At 40.5% G+C, this 23413-nt stretch overlaps 1 protein-coding gene across 8 annotated transcripts in view; it reads left to right on the forward strand.

Moving 5' to 3' along the window:
• The window catches only part of Sfmbt1 (Scm like with four mbt domains 1), a 112597-nt gene that overhangs the window by 13044 nt on the left and 76140 nt on the right, over positions 1–23413 (forward strand). For 5 of the 8 annotated variants that reach the window (XM_036199659.1, XM_036199657.1, XM_036199664.1 and 2 more), the window contains exon 2: positions 18305–18468. The exons of the other annotated variants lie outside the window; for them this stretch is intronic. The gene's annotated coding sequence lies outside the window, so the exon portion shown is untranslated. The remainder of the gene's footprint in view (positions 1–18304; positions 18469–23413) is intronic. 8 annotated transcript variants of the gene reach the window in all.

Raw genomic sequence — 23413 nt, forward strand, 5'->3', positions numbered from 1 at the left:
GCTATATAGTAATCCATCATGTGTTTATGTACCACATTTTCTTTATAGGTCTGTTGATGAACATTTAATTTGATTCCATAACTTGCTGTTGTGAATAGTGCTGTGATCTCTGTAGTATACTGACTTTGAGTCTCTTGGGTATAGACTTAGGCATGATGGAAAGGTTTTGTTAGATTAGATGTTGTTTTGGTTTAAGGTTTTGAAAAATATTCAAACTAATTTCATACTGGCTGCACTAATTTACATTCTCATCAACAATGTTGTCACATTAATTTGACAGAGAGAATTGAAACAAACATCTGTTCACACAAGATAGGATACCAGTAACAGACCAAAGGAATGATTCTTCTACCCACATCTAGGTTGGTGGACCAGTCTTAAAACCATTGTGGTTACTTACAGGAGCATAGGTGACGGATTATATACATTAGCATGAGCAACCTTCAGGGTGGCTATACCAGAAAAGACAAGAGCAACTGTTGTTGCTCCCTTAACCTCAGGGAGGGTGATGTCTCAAGTACCTGCCTTGTTGAGCATCCTATCCTCTTCAAGAGGGAATCCTAATGGGCCCAACCTCGTGAAGTCTTGTGTAGGTGATTGTAGTTCAAGACTTTAAAGGTCATATCATGCCTGGAGGGATGTATCCGTGGGTGCAGGGGATAGAGGAGGGCCCTTGTTGACATTTGTTGTTTTCTTGGTGATAGCTATTCTGAGATGAGATAGGATCTCAATGGGGCTTTTCTTTGAGACTGTCTCTCATGTAGCCCAAGTTGACTTGGAAGTGGTTGTATAGCAAGGCTGGCCTTGAGCTCCACATCTTGCTTTCACTGCCTAAGTGCTGGAATTACAAGTGTGTGCCACCACATCCAGCTTCAGTAGAGTTTTGATTTGTGTTTCCTTGATGGCTAATAAGCTTTAACATTTTTCCTTTATTTATTGGTTATTGTACTTCTTATTTTGAAAAGTGTTCAATTTATTTACCCATTTATTGATTGGATTATTCTTTTGTTGTTTAAATGTTTAATTCTTTATATATTCTAGATATTCAATTCCCCCATTGAAAGGCTGCAGAGGTGGCTAAGTCATTAAGAGCACAAACTGCTCTTTCAGAGGATCCTACTTTGGTTCCCAGTTTCCATGTTGACAGCTTACAACCACCTATAACTCCCCTTTTAGGGAGATCTGACACCTCTGGCCCTTGTGGACAAATCCACAGACATAATTAAAAATAAATCTTTAATTCCCCATAGAATGGATAGTTAGAATTTTCTCACATTCTGTAGGTTATCAGTTTATTCTGGTGATTGTTTTCTGTTTTGCTACAATCCTATGTGTTATTTTTGCTATTCTATCCAGGGCTAATGGAGCCCTGTTCAGAAAGTCCTTGCCTATGTTTGCATTTTGAAGTATTTTCCAATCTTTTCCTCTAGCTTTCTGATCCATTTTGAGCTGACTTTGGGGGGTGGTGGTGAGAGGGATCTAGTTTAGATCCCCTGTGTGTGGAAATGCGCCTTCCTCAGCTCGGTGAAAGAGGCTTGTTTCTGCACCTCTCTTAAATCAGGTGGCCATAGTTGCATGGTTTACTTCTGGGTCTTCTATTTATCCTGTTCCTCTGTGTGTCTGTTTTGTGTAAGTGCCATGTTATTTTTGTTAGAACGGCTCTGTAGGGTATTTTGAAGTGTGATGCATCTAGCATTGCAGTTTTTGTTCAGGATCACTTTGGCTTTTCTGAGACTTTTGGGCTTCTATATGAATTTTAAGATTTTCTTTCAAGTTCTATGAAGAATGCTATTGGATGTTGATTACACTGAATCTGTAGCTTGCTTTTGGTGGTATGACCATTTTAGCAATTCTCCTGATCCATGTACATGAGAGGTTCTTCCATCTTTTAATGAATTCAGTTTTTTTTTTCTTTTAAAAAAGCTTTTATGGGGGGCTGGAGAGAAGGCTTAGCAGTTAAAAGCACTGGCTGTTCTTCCAGAGAACCTGGGTTCAATTCCAAGCACCCACATGGCAGCTCACAACTGTCTGTAACTCGAATTCTAGGGGGTCCAGTTCCCTCACACAGACATACATCAAGGCAAAACACCAATGCACATAAAATGAAAATAAATTATAAAAAAATAAAAAGGCTTTCATTGTAGATGTTTCAGTTTTTGGTTAGGTTTATTTCAAGGTATTTTTTAAGCTATTGTGAATAGATTTGTTTAATTTTCTCAAATTTATTAGTAGTGTATAGAAAGCCACTGATTTTGTGCTGCTTTGCTAAGAGTATTTACAAGAGCTGGTAGTCTTATAGTAGAGACTGTAGGCCTTTGACATATAGCATCATGTCTGCAAAGAGGGGTGATTCTTGTTTTCTTCATTTATCTCTTTTTCTTTTACCTGGCTTTTAGCCCAGATTTCAAGCATTGTACTGAATAAGAGAGGTGAGAGTTGGCCTCTTGTTTTAGACTAGGAACACTTTCAGTTTTGCCTCATGTTGACTGTGGGTAGTTGACTATACTCTTTTTTATGTGGAGATATAATTTTTCAGTGCTTAATTTCTTTGGAGTTATCATAAAGGGATGTTGAATTTTGTGAAGGCCCTTTTCTGCATCTCTTATGATGACTGTGCAGTTTTTGCCCTTGTCCTATTATACTTACCTGTATATGGTGAACAGGGCTGATAGAACAAATTACACACACACACACACACACACACACACACACACACACACACATGTATATGTATACTCACATGCGCACATATATGTGGGATTTATTATAATAGCTTATACTCTGTGGTCCAGCTAGTCCAGCAATGGCTGGTTTCTTACAGGAAGGCCAAAATTCTGGTAGTTGTTCAGTCCACAAGGCTGGATGTTTCAGCTGGTCTTCAGTCTGTGTTGGAATCTAGAAGAAGTGGATTTTCATATCATCAATGCCTCAGCAGGAGAATAGATGAATTTGCCAGTGAGAGTAAGGGCAAGCAGGCAAAAAGCAAAAGCTTTCTTGTATTTCCTTTTATGTGGACTTCCACCAGAAGATGTGGCCCAGACTGAGGATGGGTCTTCGTACCTCAGATGATCCAGTTAAGAAAAACCCCACACAGGCATGTCCAGATACTTGGGTTTGAGTTGATTCCAGGTGTAGTTAAGTTGACAGCCAAGATTAGCCACTCCCTTCCTGTTTGTTCCATAGACTAGTTTGAGGAGCATTGATGTTATTTTATCCTTAATTACTGCTTCAATATTACTGCTTATTATATATCTGTTTAGGTTTTTTGTTTGTTTGTTTATTTGTTTTTTAGTTTTTCGAGACAGGGTCTCTCTGTGTAGCTTTGCGCCTTTCCTGGATCTCGCTCTGTAGACCAGGCTTGGCCTCGAACTCACAGAGATCTGCCTGCCTCTGCCTCCCAAGTGCTGGGATTAAAGGCGTGCGCCACCACTGCCCAGCTTTTTTATATCTTCCTGGTTCAGTTTTGTTAGGTCATGCATGTCTAGAAATCAGTCTTTCTTATAATTTATTGTAGTTCCCTTTTCAAAATATTCCCTGTTGGTCTTCTGGATTTCAGTGGTATCTGCCTTTTCACCTCATACTTTATTGAGTCTGCTCTTTCCTTTGCCTAAGGGTTTATCTACCTCATTTTTTTCAGAGAACCAACACCTTGTTTTACTGATATTTGGGAGGGGTATCATCCTTTTTTGTCTCCATTTCATTTCTGAAATCTATTAATTCTGTCTAATTTGGGGCCTGACTTATTCTTGTTTAAGATTTTGAGGTACAGCTGGACGGGTGGTGACGCACACCTTTAATCTCAGCACTTGGGAGGCAGAGGCAGAGTTAGGCAGATCTCTGTCAGTTCGAGGCCAGCCTGGGCTACAGAGTGAGTTCCAGGAAAGGCGCAAAGCTACACAGAGAAACCCTGTCTCAAAAAAAACAAAAAAAAAATTTTTGAGGTACATTATTAGATTAATTGAAAGAACTAATTTTTAATTGATGTATCACCGTGGATATAGCACATGCATGCACTTTGCACTCCTGAAGGGGAACATAGATCCACTTGTTAAATGATATGTAGATTGTCATATTCTTAGTGTTATGGAAAAAACGGCCTGGGATGTAGCTCAATTGGTGAAAGTGTTTACTTAGCATGATGCTGAGGGGTTAACTTGAGCATTGTCTAAAGCAGACATGGTAGTGCATGCCTATAATTCCAGCACTTGGAAGATGGAGGCAGGAGGATGAAAAATTCAGAGTCATTCTCTGCTATCTAGAGAGTCTGAGGCCAGTCTGAGATAGGCAAAACCCTGTCTTAAAAACAGAACAAAACAGAAACCCTACCATATTATTAGAGTTTGGTTTCTTTTTCTTTAGACAAAACTGTTCTAAATGTTAATACCTGTGAAGTCAAAATTTCAAGTTTTATGTATCAACTCTTTCGTCCATTCCACTTTAATAATTGTGTGTAAATACTTCAAAGGAAGAGTTTTCAGAAGTGTCTGGGTTTTCTTTTATATCACCATGGTTTGAGGGTAGCACTTACAGGAGTGTTCCATCAACAAAGTCCCTGCTTGCCATGCAAGGCCAGGCCTTCCTTTCTGGACCCTTTGAGGCTGTATTGGTCACCTTTTCCCCTTGGCTCATACAGCATTCTGCATATTCCATTTTTGTTTGATTGTTTTGGTTTTGGTTTTTTTTAGAGACCAGGTTTCTCTGTGTAGTCCTGGTTGTCCTGGAACTCACTTTGTAGACCAGGCTGACATTGAACATAGATCCTCCTGGCTCTGCCTCCTGAGTGCTGGGATTAAAGGTGTGTGCCACCACCATCAGGCCATGGTCTATTGTTTTTTAATTGGGAGAGTGCGACCACAGGACTCGCCCCTGACCATCTTTACTTTCATTCTAGGTGCTCCATTCTTGTCATTGTTTTTCTTTGTGATGCTTATTATTATATGAAATGTTTTTGTTTTTAGCTAATTTTAATTCATTGTAAGAATTTAAATCCTACTTAATAAAGATTAAAACTCATATACCTACTTAAGAATATTTTCCATACTGTTCCTTGTTGGAGAAATAGAAGTATTTTCTCTAATACATTGCTGCTTTTATTTACTGTTAGGAACTCCATGTAGGCAAGAACTATGTTTGTCTTTGTTGCATTAGCTTTTCCTGGAGTGATAAAAACAAACATCCACTCCCTCTAGATAAGGCACCAAGGACAAACTGAAGTAACGATTCCACCAAAGTCCAGCTTGGTGAATTCTTCATTGTTTTTTTTTAATAGAGTATGGATGAGGGGTTACTATAGATCTGTAGGTAATTCCATACAGTAGTGTCACCAGGTCTTACCCCAGTATGATAACTTCTTCATAGCTGCATGTCCTAAGTTCTGTATACTCTATGGCTTGCTAAGACTATGTGCAACTTGTGCAAAATTACAGCTGGGCGGAGGTGTAGGCAGAAGTGGCCGGAATCTTAGGGTCTGTGAACCTCTCCACCCCTTTCTCTATGAAGGGAACAACTTAATCTTAAGGGTCTTTGGCAGTTAGTCACAGCTGCTCTGGTGAAGATGGTAAAGGCTGTTAGTTTGGAGGGCAGAATTCTACAACACTCTGAATCATCATGGCCTCCCTGGTACTGAGAACAGTGTCTGAACATATAAGTACGTTAAGTGGAGGTATGTGTACAACAAGTAATTTGGAGACTTGTCTCAGTTTTAAAAGTGAAAAGCCAATACTTTGTCATGTTTTGTTGCTTGCAGTTTTCCTTCTTCTTCCCTCTCTCCCTTCTTCCCTCCCTCCCTCTCTCCTTCTCCTCCCCTCTTCCTTTCAAGTAGTCTCACTCTGCAGTGAATTTATGATTCTCCATTAATCCTTCCAAATTCTGGGATTACAGCATGTTCTACTGCACTTGATGAACAGTGCTTATTTTGATTAATGTTTTAGGTTAGCAAGGTTTCTTTCCTCAACTTCACTTTAAAAAATTATAGTAGTTTGGACTGGGGAGATGGCTGATTAAGAGCACTGTCTGCTCTTCCTAGAGTACCCAGGCTCAATTCCCAGAACCCATATGGTGGCTCACACCTGACTGTAACTAGGTTCTAGGGGATCTGATACCCTAATCTGGCCTCTGTAGACACCAGACATGCATCACACGGTGCACAGACATACATGCAGGCAAAACACACATATGTTAAATATAATCAAAATTATAGAATACTGAAAATTTATACTAATTTATATTATCATCCCTTCTCGCAAGAAACCTGAGCATCGTTAGATGTTTGGCGGTGCACTTTGCTTTTGAGAAGATTTTCAGGACTTTGGTACCAGCCATTTGCTTTAGTTTTTGTGGTAGTAGTTATAAAGAGGTTGTATGGGGGAGTAGGGTGGAATAACTCAACTTCCATTTCCCTGGGGTGCCTGATGAGAGCCTGTCCCTTGCAGGAGCAGGATTGCAACTTCAGAAACAAGTCTATTGATCTACTTGCCTCCTGCCTTTGTTAATAAATGTGTGCTCTTCCTGGAGAGCACTGATGCTGCCTGCATCTGGGGAGAACCTGTTGATCCCTTAGACAGGGGGACAACCACAGGGGTGGAAGAGGACTTCACAGGCACAGGCTTTGTCTGTTGTGTGTTTGTTTTTTCCTTTCCTATCCTCCTTGAATATGGGGAAGTTTAGGGAAATTCTGAAGTGCATGTGTATGTGCAATGACGTTTATTGTTTTACTGAATGGGATTGATTGGGGGCAAATTAAAGAAATTTAGACTCGAGTAATCTTACAATTCTTAGCTTACAAAGAAAAAAAAACATTTGCTCATAAAGATAAGCATTTCATATTAACATGAAATGTAACTGGATTTTAGTTTCAGACTTACTAGATAATTTGAGTCTTTTAGACTGGTTATCATGGAACTAAATATGTACAAATTGGAATATGTTTTAAAAATGAGGGTAATATTGTTAGTACTATGGCACAAAATTGAAAGTTACTGTAGTTATAAGGAAGGAGGGTAAAAGGGATTTCTTCATATTCCTAAACCTCCACCCATCTGTATTACTGAATTTAGGTTGTGCCACAAAGGTCGTCATGCAGGGATGTGTTCTGAGAAATGTGTTATTAGGAAGTTTAATCATAGTGAGAACATAGTGTGTACTTATTATACAAACTAAGGCATCCTTGATAACTACAGTTTCTCTACAAGATTGAATCTAATGGGACCAGTGTGTGTACACAATCCATCAATGACAGAATGTTGTTGCACGGTACATGGCTGTAATACAGAAAGAGTACTCTTACCAGGCATTACTTTTTCTTTTGAGTCTTAGGAGAAAGAAGCCTGTGAAGATGCCAGGATACTTGCTAAGCCATGCTGTTAAAAGTCCAAGGCCTGTGTATGTGTTGCTTGTTAAAAAGTTAGTTAATTTGTACATATTAATTGGCTGTTTGGTGAGCAAACATTTACTCACCCCAGGTAGGCTCCCACCAGCAGACTGAAGGAAAGATTCTACTAAGTTTTGTTTGGTGAGTCAGTGAGTTTATCGGGCTTATAGGTGTGATCCCCAGAGACCCATCACTGGAATGTCTCACCCTAGCGTGGATGGAATACTCTCCCCCTCCCCTTTAAACTTCAGATCTCTGTATACAGTAGCACCTCCTAGAACTAGGGCAGAATTACATGTGGCTAGGGGTCAGGTGGAGTATGAAGAGTGAATACCTGGAATCTCAGGTGAGAATGTTATTCTTCTCATTCTTTTTTTCTCAGGAACTTCAAAAAGCCCAAATTTGAAAGTGTCGTGTAATGACAGCTGCTCTGATTAAAATGGAATAGCTGTTCTGCTTGGAATGCATTATACAGCATTGGTTAACATATTGATTTCTAAATTGTTAAAAATTCTTTTGTTTATTGACAGAAATATAGCCACATTCTTAAAAGATGGCTTCAAAATTACTATTATTTGTTTGTATGTGTGTTTGTATGGAGTGTGTAAATGTGTTTTGGGGCATATACACACATACATATACTGCATGTGTATGGCAGTCATAGGACAACATTTGGGAGTTGGTTCTCTCCTACTTTGTCATTGTCAGATCTTTATTACTGTTTCTGCCATGCTGTGTACTGAAGGATAGTTGGCCTATGAGCTTCTATCTCTGCCTCCCATCTAGCCACAGGAATGCTGGGATTGCAGGTGTAAGACATTGCATCCTTTGCAAAATTCCAGGGTGAAGAGTTGGGTGGTCAGGCTTGTATAGCAAGGGTCTTTTTTTTTTTTCCAACCTTCTGAGACATCTTGTTGGCCCCAAAAGTTGGTTTATATCTGGGGTCCTTAGCAAGGAATATCAAATATGGTACTCCAGTTCTATTGTAGACTTTTTAAAGAATTTTTATTTGTAATCTTAAGATATTCTGTGGCTAAACTTTATAGTGTTGTGACCTTGAAGCACCGCCCCTAGTGAGATAGCTGGTAATTGTTACACCTGCCCGCATCCTGGGGACCACTCAGGACCCTTAAGACCTGGGATGCATGTACTCAGCTCTCTCTTTGCCTCCTTGTGGTATTGGATGCTGAAATCTTGGACCAGGCAAATCAGTGTGGGACATAGCTCAGCTTTCCTGGACCCTACAACAAATCTCCCATGGTAGTGAGTTAACCCCCAAATAAATTCCTTTGCTCATTAAATAGGCTCTATGGATTAAAAAGCTGGTTATGGTGGTGCTCACTGGTGGGATTTGCTGAAGGAGGTGGAGGCAGGAGGATCACAAGTTCCAGGCCAGCCTGGGCAGTCGCCTAAAGTTTCTCAGCATCATTGGGGCATCCAGTTTGGCTACAGGCCTAGAATATCTGACAGATCATTTTCAGATCAGGAATTTTGAAAGACCATCTTACCTTATCTTGGCAGAGTTCAGTAGTCGCTTTTCTTTGTGTTCCGCTCATGCAGAAAGGACAGCATTTGTACTGTCAGCAGTCGAGGCAAGGGCAGTTCTTTGCTGAGCAGGCCATTATATACCAAGAAGAAGACAAACTTCCATATGGAGTGTCTTAGAAGCCTAACATTCTCTTGGGATCAGATCGGTGCTACTGGGAGCAATCATGTTCACATCAACAGAATTCTAAGTTATTCTGTTGCCATATCCTCTAGGTCTATGAAGTGTTTGAATATTACCTGTCCATCTGACCTATGTATCTGTAAATCTGGATAACCTAACATAACTATAGAGATGACAAGCATGGGTGCCTCTAACTCTGTCTTATCTACCTAAATAACCTAAGGACTAAGGCTTTACAAAAACAAGGTAAATAGTTTGTAAACAAATGTACAGTAAAAGGATAATAATCTCAAAATTGTGACAATACACAAAATGTCTTAGAGGCAGAAATGTATAGTATGAGATGCAGTATGACAACAATCCTAATTATGTATCAGTATACAAAATATCTTAAACAGAGGTAGAACATACATACAGTATGACAGATATAAATTTACATTTGTATCAATATACAAGATATTTCAAATAGTAGAAATATATGTACAGTACAACAAATATAGTTTACTTTTGTATCAATATACAAGAATCCATAACTGCAAATTACCTAAGGCTGGTATTTTACTAAATTAGTTTACTAGTAAATACAATAATCTACCTTAATATCCTATACCTATCCATTCCCCCTTTTCTTTTCTTAAGGAGAATAGTGGGTCTAATTTTTATTGTTCCACACCCAACCATGTAACTATTATCCATAACCTGGAGAAAATTGAAACCTTTGGAGAGGGGTGTTGTTTTCTTAGAATTCCTTCCTGCTGTTTAGGGGGCAATGGTATCTCTGGGGTCCTGTAAGAAAGCTCAGTTAGGTCTCAATAGGGCTAGTTGTAGATTCTGTAGCCAGTTTCAGAATAATGGATAAGGTTGTCTGAGATTCTGGCTAGAATCTCATCTTGGAACTGTCCTGGAGAGTTTTCAGTCCAAGGTTGATCACAGAGTAATGTTCACACGGTTACCATTGACATTCTGAATTGGGTAGAGTCCTTGTTGTGGGACCCCATCTTCCTTCTGTAGACTTCAGAGATTGCTATTGGAAAGGCTTATTGTGGAAAACTTGAACATTATTAATATCAAAATGGAAAGTTTGGATTTATATTGAATAGAGAAAGGATCCTTGGAAAGTGAGGACGAGCATAGAAAGAAATAGAATCTTGATTACAATGGTCCCTTTTTTTTTATTGGTTTTCTTCTGTCCCATACCAAGCAGCTCTTCTGATATGAGACAGAATCTCTTAATTTTTTCTTTTAGCAACATGCTTAGGTTTAGAGAAGGAGAGAGATAATGCAAGAAATCCACGGAGTCTATTTAGTGAGCAAAGGAATTTATTTGGGGGTTAACTCACTACCATGGGAGATTTATTGTAGGGTCCGGGAAAGCTGAGCTATGTCCCACACTGATTTGCCTGGTACAAGATTTCAACATCCAATACCACAAGGTGGTGAAGAGAGAGCTTCGTATGTGTGTCCCAGGTCTTAAGGGTCCTGAGTGGCCATGCTCCAGTGGCATGTACTTCAAGGTCGTAAGCAGGTGTAAGAGTTACCTGCTACCTCACTAGGGGCAGTGCTTCAAGGTCATAGCTAGAACAAAACAGTGCCTGCTTCCTCATAAAGCCAGTGACAAACCAAAGTTGGATTCCACCAGAATTCACCCTATGGGAATCAATGAGTTTATTACCTCCACTCACAGAACATGGGTGAAGAGCTACTAGAAGGAGGAGCATGAGTGCCTCTCTCCACTATCTTCTGCAGTTAGGGCAGAATTGCACACGAAAGGCTAGAAGGAACAACTAGAGGTTGGAACAGTTCAGGTGAGGTTACAGTGCTTCTCCACACCCTCTCCTTCCATAAGGAAATATTAACAGTCCACAGGCCCTATCATGATTGGCACTTGCAAGCAGCTGATCTTACAAAGATAATGGCTGTTTAGCTTTGAGAAAACAAGTATTACATATCTTAACAGTCAAAATTTGTAATTATTATCCCTTATTGAAAGAACTTTAGAATATTCCTCAGTTTATGTTCACACATCTCTGTGTATTGTTTCCATTAAAGTGCTTTCCTAACCTACTACTGTAGAAGTTTCTTAAAATATATACATATGTGAAAGAAATCTTAATGGAGTCACTAAATAACAAGGAAGACAGTGCCCCAACTAGACATCTTTTACCACCAAGTGAAATCTCCAGTACCAGGAATGGATTACATCTAGTTGAATCACTGGCCAAAGGGACTCTGTGGAAGCCCCAAACATCTCAGGTTATTGCTAAAGCTTTTTGTGTGTCAGCTTGACACAAGCTAGAGTCAATTGAGAGGAAAGATCCTCAGTTGAGTGCTGTGGGATGTTCTGTATGTTAAATGTATTGCTCTGATTGGTTAATAAATAAAACACTGATTGGCCAGTAGCCAGGCAGGAAGTATAGGCAGTACAAGGAGAGAGGAGAATTCTGGGAAGTGGAAGGCTGAGGCAGAACGATGCTACCAGCTGCCACCATGAGAAGATGTTAAGATACTGGTAACCCACCAGCCACGTGGCAACTTACAGATTAATTGAAATGGGTTGATTTAAGATATAAGAACAGTTAGCAAGAAGCCTGCCACGGCCATACAGTTCATAAGAAATATAAGTCTCTGTGTGTTTACTTGGTTGAGTCTGAGCCGCTGTGGGACTGGCGGGTGAGAGAGATTTGTCCTGATCCTGGGCCAGGCAGGACCAGAAAAGCTCTAGCTACAGTTGAGGTGCCTTTATGAGATCCAGCCATAAGGCATTTTCTCAATTAGTGATCAACAGGGGGTTGGGAGCAGCCCATGGGTGGTACCATCTCTGGGCTGTTGTTCTTGGGTTCTTTTTCTTTTCTTTTCTTTTCTTTTTTTTTCCTGGAGCTGAGGACTGAATCCAGGGTCTTGCGCTTGCTAGGCAAGGGCTCTATCACTGAGCTAAATCCCCAACCCAGGTCCTTGGGTTCTATAAGAAGGTGGGTTGAGCAAGTCATGTGAAGCAATGCAGTATGCAGCTCACCTCCATTGCCTCAGCATCAGCTCCTGTCTCCAGGTTCTTGCCCTTCTTGACTTCTTCCAGTGATGGACTATGATCTGGAAGTGTAAGCCAAATACATTCTTTTCTCCTCAACTTGCTTTTTGGTCATGGTGTTTGTGGCAACAGAAACCCTAACTGAGACAGTTGTTCTCTACAAGTTGATGGTAAGGCCCTGTTGCTGAAGATAACACATATCTCATTGAACGCAGAGAAGTTGAGCTGGTGTATAAGTAGAGCCTTCACCCTTAATGACTACCGATTTACAGTACTGGAAGATATTCTGTACAATATCACCCTTAATGACTAATTTACAGTACTGGAAGATAACACTGCACAGTACCTAAGGAGAAAGGTAACTAGCCCAGCTATAAACCCTGTGTCTACAGCAGTGCCCTGCCTGCATGATATGTTGGTGCATTAGTGGCACAAACATTGTGGAAGTAACCAGCTACTCTGTTTGGATTTAAAGCCCACTTTTCGAGATGGAACCCATGGCTGACATTGCTCAGGTGGCCAAGGGGGAAAACCAAATATTTTTCCACTAAAGAAACATAGCAATAAAATGACTCCTAGTGCCAGTCTGCTATACCCATACAGAAGTGCCTCTCTCAGCCATCATCAGAGAAGCTTTCCTCTTGCAGTGTATGGGGACTAACACAGAGACCTACAACTTGACAATGTTCAGAATCTAGAGATTTTGGAACACCCAGTCCTAAATGGGATGTCTTCATCAAACCTCTCCTCTCGGTTTAGGGATCTATATGGAAGAGGAGTCAGAAAGCTGTAAGAGCCAGAGAGGATGGATGACTCCAAAGAAATAGGATCTTTGAGGCACAAGAGGACTATTGCACATACGAATTCACAGACTGGCTGCATGCTTAGGGCCTGTACAGGTTCAAAGTCAGATGGATCCCAGTTCTGGAGAGAGAAGTAGACATGGGCTCCCATTATTAATTAAGACACTATCTGCAACTGACATCCAAAGCAAAAAATTAGTTTTCTCCAATGGAGTCTCACTGGGTATATTAACCACACTAAGGTTAGGCCCCAGGCCCAGCATTCAATGACCCAAACAAAATGAACTCGATGATATTGGTAGACTTTCTCACATACGGCCTTGCTTGTGCATTCTGTCTTACTGGTTTTTTGCTTGTATATCATGGCTTCCAGTTTTGTGTTTTTATGGGTGGTTTTGAGGGGTGGGATATGCATGTGCACGCCCACATTTCTTTTGTCTTTTTAACATTCTGATTTGTTTTCTAAAGAGAGAAAGAGCATGGAGGTGGGAGGATGGGAGACAGGAGAAACCGTGATCAGAATATATTGTATAAAGTTTTTTTTTTCAATTAAAAAAATCCAAAAATGAAATGAAGTGCTTTCCTAAAAAGTGTTTTTGTGTTTTTTAATTGGGGGGGGGGGCGCGTTGCTGGAATGTAGCTTAATGATAGAGTTCTTGCCTAGCATTCCTAAAGCCCTGGGTTTGACAACTAGAACCACATAAATGGAGCCTGGTGGCACACACCTATAATACCAGTACTTGAGAGATGGAGGCAGGAGGACCAGAAGTTCAGAGTCATTTTTGACTCCTCACTGAGTGCCATGTCAGCTTCAAATACATGAGAACCTATCTCAAAAGAAAAACCCTGTGCTTGCTAGCTTTGTGTCGCTAAGAAATACCTGACATAACCAACTTAAAAAGAGAACAACTTCATTTTAGCTTGTGGTTTTGGTCTGTGATAACTTGGCTTTGTGATTTGGGGACAAGCAATACCTAGAGGTAGGAAGCTGTGACAGAACAAGCGGTTTACCTCATGGTAGCTAGGAAGCAAAGAGAAAGAGACGTGAGTCCCACAGTCACTTTTGAGAGCCCACCACTATGACCTAACTTCCTTCCATTAGGCCCCCCCCCCTTTAGCACGAATCTTTTTTTTCTTTATTATTACGTGTTTTAAATTTTATACATCAGCCATGGGTTCCCCTGTCCTCTCCCCTCCCGCCCCCAGCCCCACCCTCCCCCCAGACCCTCCCCTCCATTCCCATGTAGATCTCATCCATTTCTCTGTCATTGGGTGATCCTTGGGTCTTTCCTAGGGTCCCGTTTTCTAGGTAGCCTCCCTGGAGTTGTGCAGCAGTCTAGTCATCTTTGTTTTATATCTAGAATCCTCCTATGAGTGAGTACATACCATGTTTGTCCTTCTGAGTCTGGATTACCTCACTCAGGATGATTTTTTTCTAGATCCATCCATTTGCCTGCAAACCTCATGATGTCATTGTTTTTCTCTGCTGAGTAGTACTCCATTGTGTATATATACCATATTTTCTTTATCCATTCTTCAGTTGAAGGGCATCTAGGTTGTTTCCAGGTTCTGGCTATTACAAACAAAGCTGATACGAACATAGCTGAGCAAATGCCCTTGTGGTATGATTGAGCATTCCTTGGGTATATGCCCAAGAGTGCTATAGCTGGGTCTTGGGGGAGATGGATTCCCAATTTTCTAAGGAAGTCCCATATTTATTTCCAAAGTGGCTATACAAGCTTGCATTCCCATCAGCAGTGGAGGAGAGTTCTCCTTGCTCCACATCCTCTCCAGCATAAGCTGTCTTCTGTGCTTTTGATCTTAGCCATTCTGACAGGTGTAAGGTGGAATCTCAGAGTTGTTTTGATTTGCATTTCCCGGATAATTAGGGATGTTGAGCAATTCCTTAAATGTCTTTCAGCCATTTGAACTTCCTCTGTGGAGAATTCTCTGTTTAGTTCTATAGCCCATTTCTTAATTGGACTGTTGGGCATTTTGATGTATAATTTCTTGAGTTCTTTATATATTCTGGATATCAGCCCTCTGTCAGATGTGGGGTTGGTGAAGACCTTTTCCCATTCTGTAGGCTGTCGCTTTGTCTTGTTGACCGTGTCCTTTGCTCTACAAAAGCTTCTCAGTTTCAGCAGGTCCCATTGACTGATTGTTTCTTTCAGTGTCTGTGCTACTGGTGTTATATTTAGAAAGTGATCTCCGGTGCCAATGCGTTCAAGAGTACTTCCTACTTTCTCTACTATCAGGTTCAGAGTAACTGGATTTATGTTGAGGTCTTTGATCCACTTGGACTTAAGTTTTGTGCACGGTGACAGATATGGATCTATTTGCAGCCTTCTACACATTGACATCCAGTTATGCCAGCACCATTTGTTGAAGATGCTTTCTTTTTTCCATTGTACATTTTGGCTTCTTTGTCAAAAATTATATGTTCATAGGTGTGCGGGTTAATGTCAGGGTCTTCAGTTCGATTCCATTGGTCCACATGTCAGTTTTTATGCCAGTACCAAGCTGTTTTTATTACAGTAGCTCTATAGTAGAGCTTGAGGTCAGGGATTGTGATGCCTCTAGAGGTTGTTTTATTGTACAGGATTCTTTTGACTATCCTGGGCTTTTTGTTTTTCTATATGAAGTTGAGTATTATTCTTTCCAAGTCTGTGAAGAACTGTGTTGGTAATTTGGTGGGGATTGCATTGAATCTGTAGATTGCTTTTGGTAAGATCGCCATTTTTACTATGTTAATCCTGCTTATCCATGAGCATGGGAGACCTTTCCATTTTCTGACATCTTCAATTTCTTTTTTCAGGGACTTAAAGTTCTTGTCATACAGGTCCTTCACATGCTTAGAGTAACCCCAAGGTATTTTATATCATTTGTGGCTATTGTAAAGGGTGATATATTTCTGATTTCCTTCTCAGCCTGTTTGTCTATTGTATATAGGAGGGCTACTCATTTTTTTGAGTTGTTCTTGTATCCTGCTATGTTGCTGAAGGACATCATGAGGTTTGCAGGCAAATGGATGGATCTAGAAAAAAATCATCCTGAGTGAGAATTGTTAGTGTAGAAATTACTAATAGGCTTAAATATTTGAAGATTTTTATATTGTTTTGAGACAAGACTGGACTTTAGACTTGCTATGTAGCTGGGGCTGACTTAGGGCTGACTTTAGGACTCCTGCTCTTCCTGTCCCCATTTCCCAAGTTCTAGGATTATAGGTATACACAACTGTACCAGGCAAAACATTTCAGGTTCTAATGGAGAAAGTCTTTTGGTTTTTCGAGACAGGGTTTCTCTGTGTAGCTTTGGAGCCTGTCCCAGAACTCACAAGAGATCTGCCTGCCCCTGCTTCCCGAGTGCTGGGATTAAAGGCATGTGCCACCACTGCCTGGCAGAAAGTCATTTTTAATAAAGTATTTTGACATTTTCTTTTAAAATAACTTAGTAAATCTTGAACTTTTGTGCTGCCTCCTCATTAATGTAGTTGTTAATTTTTGTGAGGTCCCTACCAGTTCTCCCTCTTTGAAAGCAGCAGCAGCCAGAGCCATCTCTGGGCAGCTAGACCCAGAATTGTGGGTGGGTCCACAGTGACTACCTGGAGGCGGAGTGAGCCAGCTACCTGACATCAGGAAGAGGGATAAACTGTTACCATGGGGCTGGGAACATAGCAGCACAGTCAGAATTACACTGTCTGCTAAACGGGCCCCAGCTTTTAAACTTTGTTATCTGTAAAGCTCCTCTGTTTCTCTCTAATTGTTGAGGGAGAGTTATGTGGAGTGCTTAGATATTTGTCATTTGCTGTTTTGATTAATGTTCTGTGTGTCTTTAAGTATTTTCCTTTTCTGGCATAATATATTTTTATTAATTTTTAAAACAAAGTTGATTGGAGTAGAATGGAAGGAAAAGAGCCAAAAATTTAATTCCTGTCTGTTCCTGGAGAGTACCGGCAGGTAGCAAGTTTTAGAAGAGATCAAGTTCCCTGTATTAACAGTATACTACTTTGCTGTTTATACTTTCAAGGTACTTATTTCAAATGTAAACATTATCTTGGCAATTTGGTTTCCAGGTAGAGTTTATAGTGTTAATATTTTGCAAGAAATTTAATTTTGCTTTTTTCGAGGCAGGATTTCTCTGTGTAGTTTTGGTGCCTGTCCTAGAACTCGCTGTGTAGACCAGACTGGCCTCGAACTCATAAGAGATCCACCTGCCTTAGCCTCCCAAATGCTGGGAAGAAAGAAATGCACCACCACCACCACCACCACCACCACCACCACTACTATTTATTTATTTGTATGTGTGAGTAGCTGAGTGCATGAATGCTGTGGCCCACGTATGGGGGGTATGGAGGTTAGAAAACAGCCCATGGGAGTCAGCTCTCTTTCTACAATATGTAGGTCTTGGGATTCAAACTCAGGTTAGTGCCTTTATAGGCCAAGCCATCTCACCAGCCAGGGGAAAACTTGATGCTTTCTGTGCTGGTTAATTTTTTGTCAACTTGACATAGCTTGGGTCACCTGGAAAGAAGGAAACTCAACTGAGAAAATGTATAAGACTGGCCTGTAGGCAAGTCTGAAGGACATTTACTTTTGATTATTTATGTGAGAAGGTCTAGCTGTCTGTTGTTGGTACTATCCCTGAGAAGGTAGTCCTGGATTGCATAAAAAGTTCTAGCTGAGGCACCAGAGAGATGGTCTATCAGGTAAAGGTGCTTGTCACTAAATATGATTATCTGAGTTCTGTTCCCGGACCCATATGGTAGAAGAAAACTGGTTGTAACAGTTTGTCTTGACCTTCCAGTGCATGCCATGGCATGTGTCCCCTCCCCCAGTAAATAAATGTAAAATAAAAAAAATCAAGTTGAGCAAGGCTTAGAGAACAAGACAGTAAATACTGGTCTTCCATGACCTTTGCTTCACGTCCCACCTCCAGGTTTCTGGTGTGACTTTCTCAGTGATAGAGGTGTGACCTGAAAGTTATAAGCTGAAATAAACTCTTTCCTTCCTCAAGTTGATTTTGGTTAGTGTTTTATCACAGCAACAGAGAGGCAAGCTATGACTTTTTTTTGAGCCCTGACTGGGCTGGAATGTGCTATGTAGAACAAGCTGGCTTTAAACTCACAGAGACCTGCCTGCCTTTGCCTCTGCTTCTGTAGTAGTGCTGGGATTCAAGGCACGTGTGTTAGAACCAAATTTTGGTCCTCTACAAGAGCAGTAAATGCTTTTAACCATTGATGATCTCTCCAGTTCCTTATTTATTGTGTATGTTTTTGCATATGTATACATGAATGCCATGGTACCCATATGGAAGTCAGAGTTGACTTTGATGAGTCCCAGGATTGAACTCAGGTTACTAGATTTGATAGCAAGTATCCTTACCTATTCAGCCATCTCTCTAGCCTTATATAGAAATTTCTCTTGTTTGAATTCCAGGAAGATTGTGGGACCAGCTCTTGGATTTCTAAGGATCAGAATTTGCTCAGCATCCTTGCTGTAACCACTTTGGTTTCATCTGTCATTCAAGCTTATTCCTGTTTCTTGTCTTCTGCTCTTGTCCAGTACCATCTGTTGCTGATACAGAAGGAGTCCAGTAACAGGTGAGTTACATCGTGTTGCTCTAGTCAGAATCTGCCCCCCTCCTCACTTTGTAGTTTCCCAGTTAGCTATTGTCACCACAGAGGATGTCTGCTATATCCAGCCTGCGTAGGGGACTCCTTCCTTAGGGCCTTTGCACATATTTTGCTTTTTGCTGGAATGTTCTTCCTGTAGAGGTGAATGTAATTAGATCCCTTGCTGTTTGGGGGTCTTTTCCCAGAAATCATCTTAGATGACTAAAATTTCACCCTTTCCCCATCCAATATTTCATATTACTTATCTTGTGTATTTTTTCCCTTGCTAGACTATATGTTTATTTCTTTTTCTTTTCTTTTTTGTATTTTTGAGACAAGGTTTCTCTGTGTAGTCCTGGCTGTCTTGGAACTAACTCTGTAGACCAGGCTGGCCTTAAACTCAGAGTCTTTGCCTTTGCCTCCTGAGTGCTTGCATTAAAAGTGTGCGCCACTACTCCCCAACTCTGGACTATATATACATTTCTGTAGGACAAAGATTGGTCTTTGTTGTTTCCTGGTCTCCAGGCTAGAGGATGGTCTGCCCTATAGTAATATTCAGTAAATATTTGTTGAAAGTTTGGGGTGTGTGTGTTTAATAGCATGAGAACTATATGAATACTTACTTTGATGGGCTTTTGTCATAGTTTGCTTTTTGTTGCTGTCATAAAATACATGACCAAGGGCTGGAGAGATGGCTCAGAGGTTAAGAGCACTGGCTGCTCTTCCAGAGGACCCGAGTTCAATTCCCAGCAACCACATGGTGGCTCACAACTATCTATAATGAGATCTGGTGCCCTCTTCGGGCCTGCAGGCTGAACACTCACTGTATACATAATAAACAAATAAATCTTTTAAAAAAAAACCCCAAAAACATGACCAAAAGCAACTTGGGAGGGAAGGGTTTATTTGGCTAAGAGGTTATAGTCTATTGTAGATGTAACAGTCTCATTAAATAAGAAACACAGAGCCAAATGTATAGTTAAAAGCCCAAGAGGTCAGAACAGTAGCTAAGAGCTGATACGAAAAAACCTTTCTTACCCTTCGCTGCCTCTGTCGTCCTTCCCCTCAGAAAGAGGCCTACTTCCTGTGTGTCTGTCCTTTTATTGACTTTCTGTTCTGCCTTCTTATTGGTTGTAAACTCCTGCCTGTCTATACAGACCTCTAGGACTCTATGATCTGTATTGAGATTAAAGGCGTGTGTCTCCATGCTGGCTGTATCCTTGAACGCACAGAGATCTGCTTGTCATGTGATCTGGATTAAAGGTGTGCGCCACCACTGCCTGGCTTCTGCTATGGCTTGCTATTAGCTCTGACCTCCAGGCAACTTTATTTATTAACATACAAATAAAATCACATTTCAGTACAAATAAAATATCACCATAGTTTATCATTGAGGGAGGCCAAGGTAGGAACTAAAGGCAGTAAACTAAAAGTCAACTATTAATCTCAAATATTTCACATTGGTATGGATTTTTGTATATTGATGATACAAATTTAAGGTCATTCTTGTTACTCTATATGTTTCTATTCTTGTTTAATATATTTTTGTATATTGATACAAATTTAAGATCATTTTTGTTTTATATATGTATTTTATATATATCTATCTTATATATATATAACATTCATATATACATACATATGTATGTATGTTTCTACTTTTCTTTAAGCTTTTTGTACCTATGCAGCTCATTTAACAATGTGATACAAATTTCTAGTCCTTGAAAGTTATTATTACAAACTATTTAGGATAATTAAATATAGGTTAGTAGTTAGTCATCTAATAATCAAATCTGTGGCCATGTTAGGTATGTTTTCAAGGTCAAAGAGATATATTTTCAATAGACAGATGGCTTTAAAACACTTCAGAGACCTACAGAATGTGGCATTCAAGATCCCCCCCCCCCTTCCCGAGACAGAGTTTCTCTGTGTAGTTTGTGTGCCTATTCTGGATCTTGCTCTGTAGACCAGGCTGGCCTTGAACTCACAGAGATCTGGTTCTACCTTCTGAGTGCTGGGATTAAAGGCATGCACCACAGCCGCCCAGCCAAGATGTTTTAATAACCTCAGGTTTTTCATGACAGTAAGACATGTCTGCTCCTGGCATCACCAATTTACTAAAAAAAAAGATGATGGATACCAGAGAACCTCCATATGGAGTTTGCTTTTATTGTGGCAAAGTTAGCCACTGGGGCCGGGCAGCAGTGGCGCACGCCTTTTATCCTAGCACTCAGGAGGCAGAGCCAGGTGGATCTCTGAGTTCAAGGCCAGCCTGGTCTACAGAGTGAACTCCAGGAAAGGCGCAAAGCTACGCAGAGAAACCCTGTCTCCAAAAGAGAGAGAGACAGAGAGAGAAAGAGAGAGAGAGAGAGAGAGAGAGAGAGAGAGAGAGAGAAAAGAAAATATGTTCTTAGGAGAAATGACTCAGTGGTTTAGAACACTGGTGGTTCGTCTAGAGGACACTGGTTCAATTCCAAGCCCCCACGTGTCAGCTTACAACTGTCTGTAACTCTAGTTACAGGGGAATCTGTTGCCCCCTTCTGATCTCCAAGGGCACCAGGTATGCACATTCAGAGAAAATACTCATACATATAATATAAAAAAAATACGTATATAAAAAAATAAGTTAAGCCGGGTGGTGGTGGCACACGCCTGTAATCCCAGCACTTGGGAGGCAAAGGCAGGTGGATCTCTGTGAGTTTGAGGCCAGCCTGGGCTACAGAGCTAGTCCAGGACAGGCTCCAAAGCTACAGGAAACCCAGTCTTGAAAAAAAAAAAAGTTAGCAAATGGGTAAGAAAATGCCCTTGCCACAACTGTTGACAGTATGCTGTTCAAATTGGACTAATAGGACTCAAAAGAAGGTGACTGCCACACTTTGCCAAGACAAGGTAGGACAGTCCTTCAAAATTTTTCTGATTCATAAGAAAGTTTGTCAGATATTCTGGTTCTGTAGGTCAACATTGCAGAGGAACTTTGGGTGACTGTCCAGGCAGCCAGCTGTCTCTGTCATTTCTATAGTTTTGGAAGTTATTTGCTCTATACTTCCTGTTTATTCAGGTAATATTCTATCCTCAGGTCTTTGATGGGGTTAAGGACTAGATAGTTATAGTTACAATTTTCCTTGGTACCAAATTCAGAAAAGAAGCTTAAGAGATGTAAAGTTTATAAGGTTGAGAAACATAAAAAGCTTAACTTGTTTATCAAGAAGATGTTTTTAGATCTAAAAAGATATTTTTAGGATGGTAATACAAGTTTTGATAGAAAATGGTTCAATACAAAACTTTGTACTCATCAACATAGGATAGATAATGCAGTATTTTCTTTGAATTTGCCAGTACTAATGGACTGGACATTGTGAATGTATTTCTTACTTGTGTATAGTTTTACTGTGTTAGAGTTAAAACCTTCCCATTTTATTTAGACAAAACGGGGGAAATGTGGGATATTTGTATACTGTGAAGATGTATTACTATGATTGGTATAATAAAACGCTAAATGGCCAATAGCTAGGCAGGAGAGATAGGCAGGACTTCCGAGCAGAGAGAGGAAGGGGAGATAATTGAGGCATGCCAGGGATACTAGTGAGACTCAGAAGAAGCAGGACATGCAGGAGGAGAGGTAACAGCCATGAGCCACATAGCAGAACATAGATTTAATAGAAATGGGTTAATTCAAGTTATAAAAACTAGTTAGGAAGAAGCCTAAGGTATAGGCTGAGCTTTCATAATTACTAAGAAGTCTTCGTGTCTTTATTTGGGAATGAGCTGGCAGCCCAAAGGAAAGTCTGACTACAAGGCAGGACCTTGAAAAAGAAACCTTGGGGGAACATGGCTTACTGATTTGCCTTCTCTGGCCTTTGAGCTGTCTTTCTTACACATCTGCCTGGAGATAGCATTGCTTGTGGTGGACTTATGTCAGTTGGCAATTAAGAAGATGCCTTATAGACACAGGCCGATCTGATGAAGATACTTTCTCAGTTGAGATTTCCTTTTCCCAGGTATGTCTAGATTTGTGTCAAGTTGAAAAAAATTAATCTCCACAAGTATAAGTTCACATATACCCAGAAAACGACTTGATGTGCTTTGATTTAAAGAGGACATGTAATTCTAGGAATTTGTCACAAAATGAAATGTTGAAGGAACAACAAGGAAAAGACGCCTATAAACCAGAGCCCACAAAACTTGTTTCCACCAGTGCTGCGGGAACCTTGACAAGTAGGAACCTGGGCTTTTGCTAGTTTTACACCTGGAATCTGATGGGAGTATTGCTGATGGGTTAGAAATGTAGATTTGAGGTCTGGTGCTTCAAGGAGAGAGTCTGAAGGAAGGGTATGAGGCTACATACCAACATATATTATGTAGCTGTAGTGGTCTAAATGAAAATGACCCCTATAGACTCTTAGGGAGGGGTATTATTGAAGGTGGCCTTGTTGGAGGATGTGTGTCAGTGAGCTCAAGCCAGGCCTAGTGGCTCACTTTCTCTTCCTGCTGCCTGTGGATCCAGATGTAGAACTCTGAGCTAGCTCTCCAGCACTGGGTCTGCCTGCATGCTTTCTGCTGTGACAATAATAGATAAACCTCTGAATTGTAAGCCAGCCCCCAAATAAATGTTTTCCTTTATAAGAGTTGCTGTGGTCATGTCTCATCACAGCAATAAAATCCTAACTAAGACAGTGTTATAGTAGAAAATATTTAATTTCATATGTAGAAAAAGCTTAGATATAGGACGGATTAAGCTGACTGTGGACTGTAACACCAAATACTAGGATAGGGTAATATCTTAGATGGTGCCTGAATCATAAGAAAGCCAAGGAATAACCTTAATTTAGTCCAGTCACTTCTATGTGTTCTATCTTGACCACAAAGCTGAGCTAAGTCTCTAGAAATGGCAATTAGCAGGAAACACGTCTTCACTGTGGTTATGATCTCAATG

The sequence above is a fragment of the Onychomys torridus genome, chromosome 9 (assembly GCF_903995425.1).
Source record: "Onychomys torridus chromosome 9, mOncTor1.1, whole genome shotgun sequence".
NCBI lineage: Eukaryota > Metazoa > Chordata > Mammalia > Rodentia > Cricetidae > Onychomys > Onychomys torridus.